This window comes from Callithrix jacchus, chromosome 20 (genome assembly GCF_049354715.1).
Source record: "Callithrix jacchus isolate 240 chromosome 20, calJac240_pri, whole genome shotgun sequence".
NCBI lineage: Eukaryota > Metazoa > Chordata > Mammalia > Primates > Cebidae > Callithrix > Callithrix jacchus.
Genome location: NC_133521.1, coordinates 16,761,451 through 16,772,791, shown reverse-complemented (window position 1 = coordinate 16,772,791; position 11,341 = coordinate 16,761,451). Strand labels below are relative to the sequence as shown.

The 11,341-nt window shown below is 37.1% G+C and overlaps 1 non-coding gene across 1 annotated transcript; it reads right to left on the bottom strand.

Moving 5' to 3' along the window:
* Positions 1–269: 269 nt before the first annotated feature.
* Positions 270–352, bottom strand: LOC118149802 (small nucleolar RNA SNORD87). The gene has a single exon (XR_004737518.1). It is a non-coding gene; the product is annotated as a small nucleolar RNA SNORD87 (small nucleolar RNA).
* Positions 353–11,341: the final 10,989 nt, after the last annotated feature.

Below are 11,341 nucleotides of genomic sequence, written 5' to 3'. Positions count from 1 at the left end.
TATGCCCAAGGTACATGTGATGTGAGCAGCCTCAAGCTATTCTGAATGATAAGAACTAGTTTTAGGTAACTTCTGATGCAATGGTTTTTGTTTTTCCTTTGGAGAATCAGAGACTTTTTTTTAATGGAGCAGACAGCACTGTGATACTGATTTTGTTTATTAAAAATAATTGTTTCCAAAGTAATTTCAACTCATAATGAGTTACAGCAATTAGAAATAAAGAGAGTATCTCCAAAAATTCTTCTTCTTTTTTTTTTTCATTTTTTTTTCATCTCAGTCTTAATTAAAATTATTTCTTCAAAGACACCCTCAGCTGGGTAAACGGCAAAAAATAATTTAAGTCATCATTGTGCCAGCTATTAATCCTATCTGTCAAGAATACATAACATTAATTTTAGGTACCTCAATACATGCTGTATGATCCTAGTAGTTATTTCACAGACTTTTTTAAGTTTTTGGAAAACATCTGTCATGATGACCTTCATACATCTTCAACTCAAAGGCTTTCTTGCACCTCGCAGAGCCCAGCGACTGGCCCTCAGGCTCCGCCACCGCCACATCAACATGATCGACGGCTCTTTACTCTGCTTTCTCCCTCGCCGGCCGCGCGAGAAAGCCAAAAATTCTTATGTTTATTTCACAAGAGTTCCTTAACCCATTTCCAGCACCTATTGTCAATACCGGGAGATCAGACTGCATTTGCATGTTTTACTTGGAAAACTAATCAATCCTGACCATCATCCTAGTCTTAGAGAAGTAAGAGAGAACGGGAATGAACACTCAGCCCCAAGTCATTCATCCTTTGAATCTAGAAAATCCCACGGTTTTTAAAGCATCAAAGTCAGAATGACTTCCATTCACTACTCTTGAAGAGACCAGTCTGAGAGACAAAAATTGAGAGTCATTTGATTGTTTAATTTGCTCATTAACTCAAAAAAATGTATAAAGCAGTGTCTGATTTGTGTTGCCACTGTTAATTACACAGCAGCAGTAAGAGACCAGCAAAAGGAAAAAGAAAGAAAGGATTCCAGGCCCTGCTTTCACGAAGTTTATACTCTATATTGATACCAATACTGAAGTAACTTCAGCCACACAGAAGGAAAACTCTAAGCCAAATTTTTGAAAAATTCCCCATTAGATTTTTGTAGTCTCTTCAACTTAACTGTGAATATCTACTTTTCTAGGGGGAAAAAACACTATGCTTTCTGTCAAGGTTGTAGAAAGAGACATAATTCATGTTTCTGAATAACTGTGAATGCAAACACATATAGATATAAATGCTGGTATCATTATAAATACACACACATGTGTGTGGTAGTAGTTTAGTGGGGCAGCTTAAAGTTGGGATTTGAAGTTGAAATTTGTTCTTTAACTAGTCATATTACCTTAGGCAAGTTTTTTAATCACTTTAAATCTCTGCATCTTCACCTATAAAGTTGGAATTATAATAATACATACTCAATAGGACTAATGCAGTGAGTAAATGGAAGAATTTGCACTAAGTGCTTATTCCAGTGGCTGGAATCAAGTTCATGTCTGATAGTCACTATCATTATGGTATCTCTATTAATTAAGTGTATCATAGATGAAAATTAAGAATTCCATCAGCAAAATCTCAATCATGGTTTTTAATTGTCCAAAAACATCATTCTCAGTCACTGGAGCATTACCTTCTTAGGTTCCTGCAGAAATTTTGTTTCTAAAATTTGATATCAAATACTAGCAGAAATTCAACTGAAAATCTCTCCGCAGGGCCCCCAAAACATCCTCACCTGAATCTGCTTCACTTGATTCCCCAAAGTAGGTCACTGGCATATGACACCTTACTCTTCTATAAAGAAAAGCAGCAAAAGTCCCATTGCTTTTGCATAAATATGGTTCTTTTCTTCCCTTCTGTTTAGCATTTTTTTCTTCCCTTTCTTAAATCTAAGCTTTAACAGAAACTACTTAGGAAGGATTTCTTTTTCCAAAATGTAACAAAGCAAATGAAAATGTCTTTACCAGATGGCCCTGAACATAATTTTAACTTTTTGTTATGATGCTGGGCCATTTTATGCAAACCAATTTTTGCTTTGATATTATGAAGTTATTTTCTTAGGAACTTAGTGGTATTTTCTCTAAACCATATAGCTCCAAATGTCTTAAATATAGTATTTCTATTGTTGATGATGCTTCAAAATGTGTCACTTCTCAGTTCTCTGGTTACTAGATCTAGTCTCCCTCCCTCCCTTACCTTTCACCAGTGCACACGATTCTATATTACATTCCACTTTCAGCTAGAAAAAGTTTCTAAGAGAAAACAGATAAATACTCCGTCTAAGTATGAAAGTTTGAGTAAAAGCAAAAATGAAATGCTAATGGCTGTGTTTCTCTCCCAATTTAAAATGCACAGACTTTGTGACAGATACGTTTTCCCTAATGGAATGGCATTCTTTTACTCTTTCTAATTCTTGAAACTCTTCAGTAAGTTCTTGCTGAGAAAGTATGTTGCTATTTTATTACATAATAAAAAGGCAGAGTTTCAGCAATGTTGACTGGATCAAGTATAAAAATACAACACTTCATTTCTATTTTGTATGTGTGAAAACTCACTTGAATTGAGTCTTTTAATGATGAGGTAATGTTGAAATTGTGGACTGAACACATGAGCATCAGAAACTCAGAGGTAGGGTGGCTGGTAACAATTCAGATTCCCACTTCCCAGACATACACACTCTAATCCTTTAGGTCTGAGGTTGAACCTGGTATCCTAAAATTGGAGAACATTTCTCTAGGGGTCAGAGGATTTGGTGAAAAGCTCACTTTTAATAAGCTGCATGCCATATGTTCAAACTCAACCTTACCTAATCTTTCTAAATTTTCCTGTAAATACAGTTTCTAAATATACTTCCCTTTTATCTAAAACAAGTTGGAAAGAATTGGGTTAGGTTTTTGAAAGAAAGCCAATTATTGCTCTGCAAAATAAAGGTAGTATCACTTTCATCGTAGCAGCATTTTATACACTGATCAAATCTAAGAAAATAGGCATGTACTCAGTCCTTTGAAGGTAGTTTCATGAGAAATAGGGATTTACAAGATCCTTGATTTTTCACTTTCAAGATTAAAAAATAGATGAAATCCCCTGGGACACTATCCTATTAATGTAATTACACAGATACAGGCATGGAAGGAAGTGCCAGGTTGATTAGAAATGACAGTGAGAGAGTTGGCAAGCACAAGTAGAGATTTCCGAACTGACAAAATCAGGACTAAACAGCACATATTTAGGCTAGAATAAATCTTGCTGAAGAATATAACCCTCTTTAAAGAGAATCCTACAATGTTAATGGAAGTGGATTTGCTGGTATAAAATGGCATCTGGTTAGCAATCCACATATCAACATCTCCAAACGTGCCCTTGAAATACCTACAGAGACTCAGAAAGATACGGAACTCAAAGGAAGCCTGGAAACTGAAGCAGTCAAGCCATTGCCAGAATCTGTTAGGAAATTCCATCAGTTACAAGCCAAGAGCTGAAATGAGACAACTCGCAAATGATCTCACAGCACACACACCACCCAGAAGACACTTGGGAGGAAGTTCAGATCTCCATTTATTATCTACTTCTGAGTCAATGACTCGGGAACCATGCTTAGTTATAAAATGAGGCAAGTGCCCCAATATTAGGGGACTCTCTTCTGTTTCTGCCTCAGCCCCTTCCAAATGTCTCTCATTGGAAATAAAATGGAGGATCATAAAGCTAAGAAAAGCACCAGTGCTAAAAAGAGGGAAGACAGGTGGTGATACAATAATTTAAGTTGATCAGAATAGAAATGAATAGAATGAAGACATAAATAGAAATATTAATAAGTAAAAGCTAAATCAGAATCCTAAAGATATTGTACAGAAGAGGCTATAGCCTTTCAGAATTTTTCTTGCATTCTAACATTAAGATATGGGGCACGTAAGTAGAAGTTTGTCTGAATTCAACAAAGCTACAGGATATGAATGAATGGTCATGCGGCAATGGAAATCAGCCAAGAGCACATTTGCCTCCCTCCTGCCCTCAATCTGTGATGAAGGCAAATGGGAAAACCAGGCAGATGCTTTTTCAGTTGATGCTAGTGGTTGATAAGCTGAGTACATTGTTCCACAATGTAGAGTGTCCTGACTCATGTTTAAGAGCAATATTTTCAAATCAACTTTACTGAAGTCTATCTAATCTGCACTAAGTAAAATATATCTACAGTTCAATGTGTTTTGACACAGATAAATTCCCATGTACCTACCACTCCAATCAAGTTATGTGTAAAGCATGTCCATCATCCCAAAAGGTTCCCACATGCCCCAGTGTATCAATTCTCTCCCCATACCAAAGAATCACTGATTCTAATTTCTACTGCCATTGATTAGTTTTGCCTTTGTTGAATTCTAAAATGTGTACTCTTTTGTCCCTAGCTTCTTTCACTTTCCTTGTGTTTAACATTCACCATGTTGTTAAAAGAATCGGTAGTCTATTCCTCTAGATTGTTGAGTATTCCATTGAATGAAGATGTCATTATTCATCTATTTACTTGTTGTTGGATATTTAGGTTCTTTACAGATTTGATCGTGTTTAATAAAACCGCTATGAACATGTATGTGCAATATCTTATGAGCATGTTTTCATTTTTCTTGGGCAAATACGAAGAAGTAAAATTGGTGGGTCATATGATAGGTATATATTTAACTGAATAAAAAACTGCCAAGCTCTTTTCCAAAGTGACTGTGCCATTTTATAATCACACCAGCAAAATTTGAGAGTTTCAGCTGTCCCACACCTTTGCCATTACTACTATTGTCAGTCATTTTCATTTTAGCCATTAAGAGCAGTATTTTGATGCACTAAAACACACACACACAGGTGTCTGTGTGTATAACAGAATATATATGTATATATGTAACCAATGGAACAGAATATATATACATATATATGTATGTGCATATATATATATGTGTGTGTGTGTGTGTTTATTTGTCTGTTTTGCTTGGTTTATTTTTTGGTTTTTGTTCCTTGTTGTTGTTGCTGGTTACATACAGGGTCTCACTCTGTTACCCAGGCTAGCATGCAATGGTGTAATAATAGCTCACTGTAACCTAAAACTCCAGGGCTCTAGCCATCCTCTCGCTTCAGCCTCCTGAGTAAATAGAACTACAGGCACGTGCCATCTGCCCAGCTACTCACTACGTTGCCCAAGCTGGTCTCAAACTCCCGACCTTAAGCAATCCTTCCACCTTGACTTCCCAAAGTCCTGGTATTACAGACATGAACCACCATGCCCTGGCCCCTTGGTTTGATTTTTATCTGCCCTGCAAAAATTACTCTGAAGAACTACTACTTCACAAATGCATGCGTTTGGGGCATATCACACGTACATCATTACATGCTCTACACCTCACCTGTCTTCTAGGTCCTTGGCTATTTTGCTCCATTTCAGTTGCTGCTGGGACCTTAACTCCATGCATGGCCACCAAATCCCACTAGGGTAGAGTAGCTGTCTCCCTCTGGGACAATCTTTGATCAGTGAGAAATAGAAAACAGGATGGGATGGAGCCAGCAAGTAAGTTTTCTCCCAGTTTCTTATTGCGCTGGACTGAAGCCCAGTTGCTTTCTGCAGTGTGTCTAGCTATCCCTCTGCATAGTTTAGCTGGTATATGTTCTAAGAAACCAGCAGAGCCTTTCCACAACTCATCATGAAACCACAGCCACGTGGTAATGCATCACCTACATCTGCTCCCAATCCTTTCTGCCTTGCTTCCTTTTTCTCTCACTCTCTGCTCTTGGATTTGAACTTCCAATAAATCATTATTACTTATATCTGGCTTTGTATTCTGTTTATAGGGAGCTCAGATTCTCCGTGGGGTATTTCTCCTGAGCTATGTTGATCCTCATCCTTCTTAATGCCCTTTTGTTCAACCTTTCATTGATTTTATGAGTCATCCAGTGTCTCTCTAATAAATTCCATTTTGGTCAGAGTCAGTTTCTGTTGCTTAAAGCCAAGGAACCATAACTGGTTTTTCAGACAAGAGTATAGTTTGGTGGAATATTGGAACAGATCTCTGTAATAATTTGAAGTTAATAATATGCTACTGCAGAAATACATAGAATAACCTCTGGCAAATAATAGGTGCTAAGTAAATATTTACTGCACCTGAATCAAGGAAACCTAGTTAGTACTATATGTTTCACTAGACTTGAATTTAAGGCCCAATGAGCTTCTCGTTATACTATACTTTATCTCAATTCAAGTTAAAGATGTCAACAGGAATGATCCTGTCTTACATGTGCTATAGGGATGCTCTATGATTATCGGTCGGCTGATGTAATTCTTCATCTAAATAGTTATGTCTGGTCTAGATTGCATTGTTTTCTAAAATAGAATTTTTAATTTTATCTGATTTAAAGAGAGGTACATCTGAGAAATCTTAAAGGAAAAGAACAAAGCCGGAGGGTTTATATTACTGACTATGAAGGCCAAGTGTAAAGCTTAATTAAAACAGAGTGGTATTAGCACAAGGGCAGACAAAATAACCAATGGAACAGAATAGAGAGTTCAAAAATAGACCTCTATGGTCACATGGGATAGACTGGGGATTTTTTTTGTTGTTCTGGGACAATTGGATATCCATATGGAAAAAGTATATCTTGTCATCTCCTTCAAAATAGGTACAAAAATAAAATCCAGATGGATTGCAGGACTAAATATAAAACATTAAAATCATAGAGGAAAATATAGAACATCTTAATGGTCTTGATGTAGACAAAGATTTTGTTAAGAAGACATATAATGTACTAACCATAAATTTAAGAATGATAAATTGAACTATACCAAATTTATGAATATCCGTCTACAAAAAGATTTACTAGCAGAGTCAAAATGTAAACTGAATGAGAGAAGACATATGAGATCTCTCTCTGTATGCATTAATTATTTATACATATATATTATATAATATATATAATCAACAAATTCTGTTGATTCTGTGTCTCTGAAGAACCCTGACTAATTCAACAACATGTAAATTTATCTTTCTTTACATTTTACTTCAACAGAAAGTTTTCAAAAGTAATACATTTGTAATGACGTTTAATAGAAGACAATATCTTTGCAGCCTATTTCCAATTGAAAGAATTAACTGCATCCAATTGTAAGAATTAACAATGACTATAATTGGCTAAAGCTGTGTCATAAAAAGAGGTTACATTTTTTATTGTGGAAATTTAGCTTATCTCTTGCATGATACGTTTCACAATTCTAATGCATACTTCAGGTTACTTACTTAACCAAGCAATATGCTCTGCCAAAGAACTTATTAAGTCAAAGCAAATATATATAAATATATTAATGCAGAACAACAGAAAATGTACTACTCAAATAAGAAAAATACTAAAACAAACAATATTATTCTCTCTCTCATCCCTTCTCCCACTTCATAGACCCCAGATGGGTTAAATTTATTTTGTGATTACCTCATGTACACCATAAAATACTATGCAGCCATAAAAAAGGATGAGACCAAATACCACATTCTCACTCATAAGTGGGTGTTGAATAATAAGAACACATGGACACAGGGAGGGGACCATCCCACACTGGGTCTGTTGGGGGGTGGGGCACTGGGGAGGGATAGCAGGGGGTGGGGGGATTGGGGAGGGATAACATTAGGAGAAATACCTAATATAGATGACAGGCAGATGTATGCAGCAAACCACCATAGCATGTGTATACCTATGCAATAATCCTGCAAGATCTGCACGTGTACCCCAGAACTTAAAGTATAATTATATGTGTGTGTGTGTGTGTGTGTGTGTGTGTGTAAATGTATATATAAAATAAAGAGAGCTAGAAGCCACAAAAAAAAAAAGGATGAGACCATGTCCTTTTGCAGGGACATGGATGGAGCTGGAGGCCATTACCCTCAGCAAAGTAATGCAGGAATAGAAAACCAAATACCACATTTTCTCGCTTGTAAGTGAGGCTAAATGATCAGAACACATGGACACATAGAGGAGAACAATACACTGGGGCCTACTGGAAGGTGGAGGATGGAAGGAGGGAGAGGATCAGGAAAAACAAATAATGAGTACTAGGCTTAATACCCGGGTAATGAAATAATCTGTATTTAAAAACCCATGACACAAGTTTACCTACGTAACAAACCTGCATATCCTGCACACGTACCCCTGAACTTAAAATTTTTGTAAAAAGGGATTTAGTAATCGTAGGTTTGTTTATTGCATTAAACATAGTACATTATTCCATGAGTAGCACTGTGTGTTATGAATTGTCTCCGGGAAATAGTAGACGAAATCTTTAGTTATTGCATTCTAGTATTTTGTGATGAGCCATTTGGAAATAATCGTATTTTTCCACAGAATTTTAAAGTGTTTAAAATTTTTCCCAGCTAAATGTGGTGGCTCAAACCTATAATCCCAACTCTTTGGGAGGCCAGGGTAGGAAGATAGCTTGAGCCCAGGAATTCAAGACCAGTCTTGGCAACACAGCAAGATTCCATGTCTACAAAACAATTTTTTAAATTAGCTAGGCATGATGCAACTCATCTGTTGTCCCAGTTACTCAGGTGTCTGAGGTGGGAGGATTACTTGAGCCCAGAAAGTTGAGGCTGCAGTTGCCTGTGATCACACCACTGCACTCCAGCCTGGGCGACAAAGTGAGACTCAAAAAACATCCTCCACCATGTATCTCCTTAGCATGACATTTGGCATAAGATATGCACTCACCTTATTTGGTGACTTTAATAATCGTGTAATTCATGTGCCTTGTTTAAAGACATGATAAATGTACTTTAAAACACGTTTTCAATGTGGGGTCTGCAGACCTCCAATGGTTACAGATTTGGATGGGAAAAATGACGTTTCATTAACTGCTAAGTGAATTTTAACATTTCCTTCAATTGGCACTATGTCATTAGTAAAAACCACAGATATTGCTATTTAACGATACAATTGTTATCTCGGCATACTTTCTGTTTATCACTACATCATTACATTGAAACTGTGACAGTTAATATACCCACACAAGAACATGCTATTTAGTGCATTAACAGAGAAGCTCATTTTACTGCATCACTATTTTTAGATTTATCATAACAGTATTTCAACGTAAATGTGCCTTCTGTAATCTTAAGTATTATATTTTTGATATTTTTTAAGATTATTTGGGGAAAGAATCCATAATCTTCTTCAGACTGCCAAAGAGGTCTGTGGCATGTGGACAGGCACACACACAAAATGTTACATTTTCATGCCAAGGCTGAGTTCAAGGCACATTTCCCCCCGACATCAAAAAGAGAGAGAGAAGAGAAGCAGAGAGAGGGCCGGAGAGAGCTGCACTATATATGCAATATTCTACAGTGCCATGACTTAAAGTGAAATAGATTCCAAACACATTAAACCCAGAAACAAGTTCCTCTTCCACTCTGTACTTTCCTGGTGGAGACTGCCAGACCTCCCACCCCTTCTCACCCCACCTCACACCCCTGCAAAGCTTTCTCAGTGAGCTGCTTCTTTTCAAGCTCCAGCTAAAACCATACTGCAGGATACTGTGGTTGTGTCCACATCCATTCCCTACCCTTCTCCACCCTCTTCTCCTTCTCAAAAGGGTCACCTATATACACAACACCAATGAGGAGTTGAGCCTTTTGACTTCCAGTTGTGTTCGGCCAATGAAAAGCTTTGGCAGCAGGTCTGAGGAGGGAGAACATTGACCATGTCTTCCCAATCTTCACACTGAGCCTGCGGCTGGTACTACCCCCAGACCTGGGATTATGCATAATGCCTTGTGGTTTTCTTTATTCCCTGGCTACCCTTTGTGAATGGGCCTTTATTTGACCGACCTCACATTATCTTGCTTTGAGTGTACCATCTATTTCCTGGTGTCTGGACTAATCCAGCCATTAAGTGAATGGAGCCTTTCCATCTTCCCATCTCAAAGTCAGAATCAAAGGCAGCCAACTGGGCAGGGTGCGGTGGCTCAAGCCTGTAATCCCAGCACTTCGGGAGGCCAAGGAGGGTGGATCACGAGGTCAAGAGATTGATACCATCCTGGTCAACATGGTGAAACCCCGTCTCTACTAAAAATACAAAAAATTAGCTGGGCATGGTGGCGCGTGCCTGTAATCCCAGCTACTCGGGAGGCTGAGGCAGGAGAATTGCCCGAACCCAGGAGGCGGAGGTTGTGGTGAGCCGAGATCGCGCCATTGCACGCCAGCCTGGGTAACAAGAGTGAAACTCCGTCTCAAAAAAAAAAAGAGGCAGCTAACTATTCAAACCATGTTTAAATAAGACAAACGCCAAGCTTTTGCCAATCTGGCTGTTTCTGTGCTTCATATCTGCTTTCTCTACATCACTTTCCTTTTTCTGTCCATAATTCTTCCACCACATGGCTACACTGGAGCCTCTCTGAACCTATCCTGGGTAGAGGCTGCCCAATTCATGAAGAGTTCTTTATGCCATTAAACTCTGTTAAATTTAAAAAGAAAAAGGCAGCCATAAGCCCTCTTCTATTGTATTTTCCTTTACTTGTCTGTGTTCTTCACTACCTCCTTAAGTACCAGAGTAATAGTATAATATCTGAACTCCCATACATGGAAAATACCCCATATATAAAATGTGTTTAATAAAATTTATTGAATAAATGTATAAACAAATGGTAGAAATTATAAGGGTAATTCTCAGCACAAATAAATATTTTTATCAGTGACACTGGTCCATCTTATCCCATTATTGCTGCCAATGAATATTTTAGCTTTAGCTTGATCTAAGAATGGGAAAAAAATTTTTTACAAACTATCATTTCTGAATAACAACGCATTTTCATAACAGTTTTATAACACAATACATATTATGTAAAAAAAATCCAATTGTATTCTTGTATCAAATGGCATTTACTTTTCATCTTTATAATTTCCTCCACCAGAATTTCAGAGTTCGGGGGGCATTGGATAACATAAGGAACTGACTATCTCATTTTTACTCAAAATTAAATATATAATAGATTGCCAAAAGCAAATCCCTATTTCTGTTTTCTTGTTATTTTTCTCTTCAAAATATTTATTATGGGTTTTAAATGACAGATTTCATTCTCAGAAAATGATTATATCAATTTAATTAGATTGTCACCTCAGGGTCCATTCTTTTATATTTAGGAAGTTTGAAACAGAAAAGATCCTGAAAACAGAAAACCATTGCAACTAGACACCTGGAAATGTGCCTATCTATAATTTCATAAAATAGGTTCATAATGATTTCTCTTTTATTTGGTCTTAGAACTTTTTCTTAGCAATTACACATTAAAGAAAC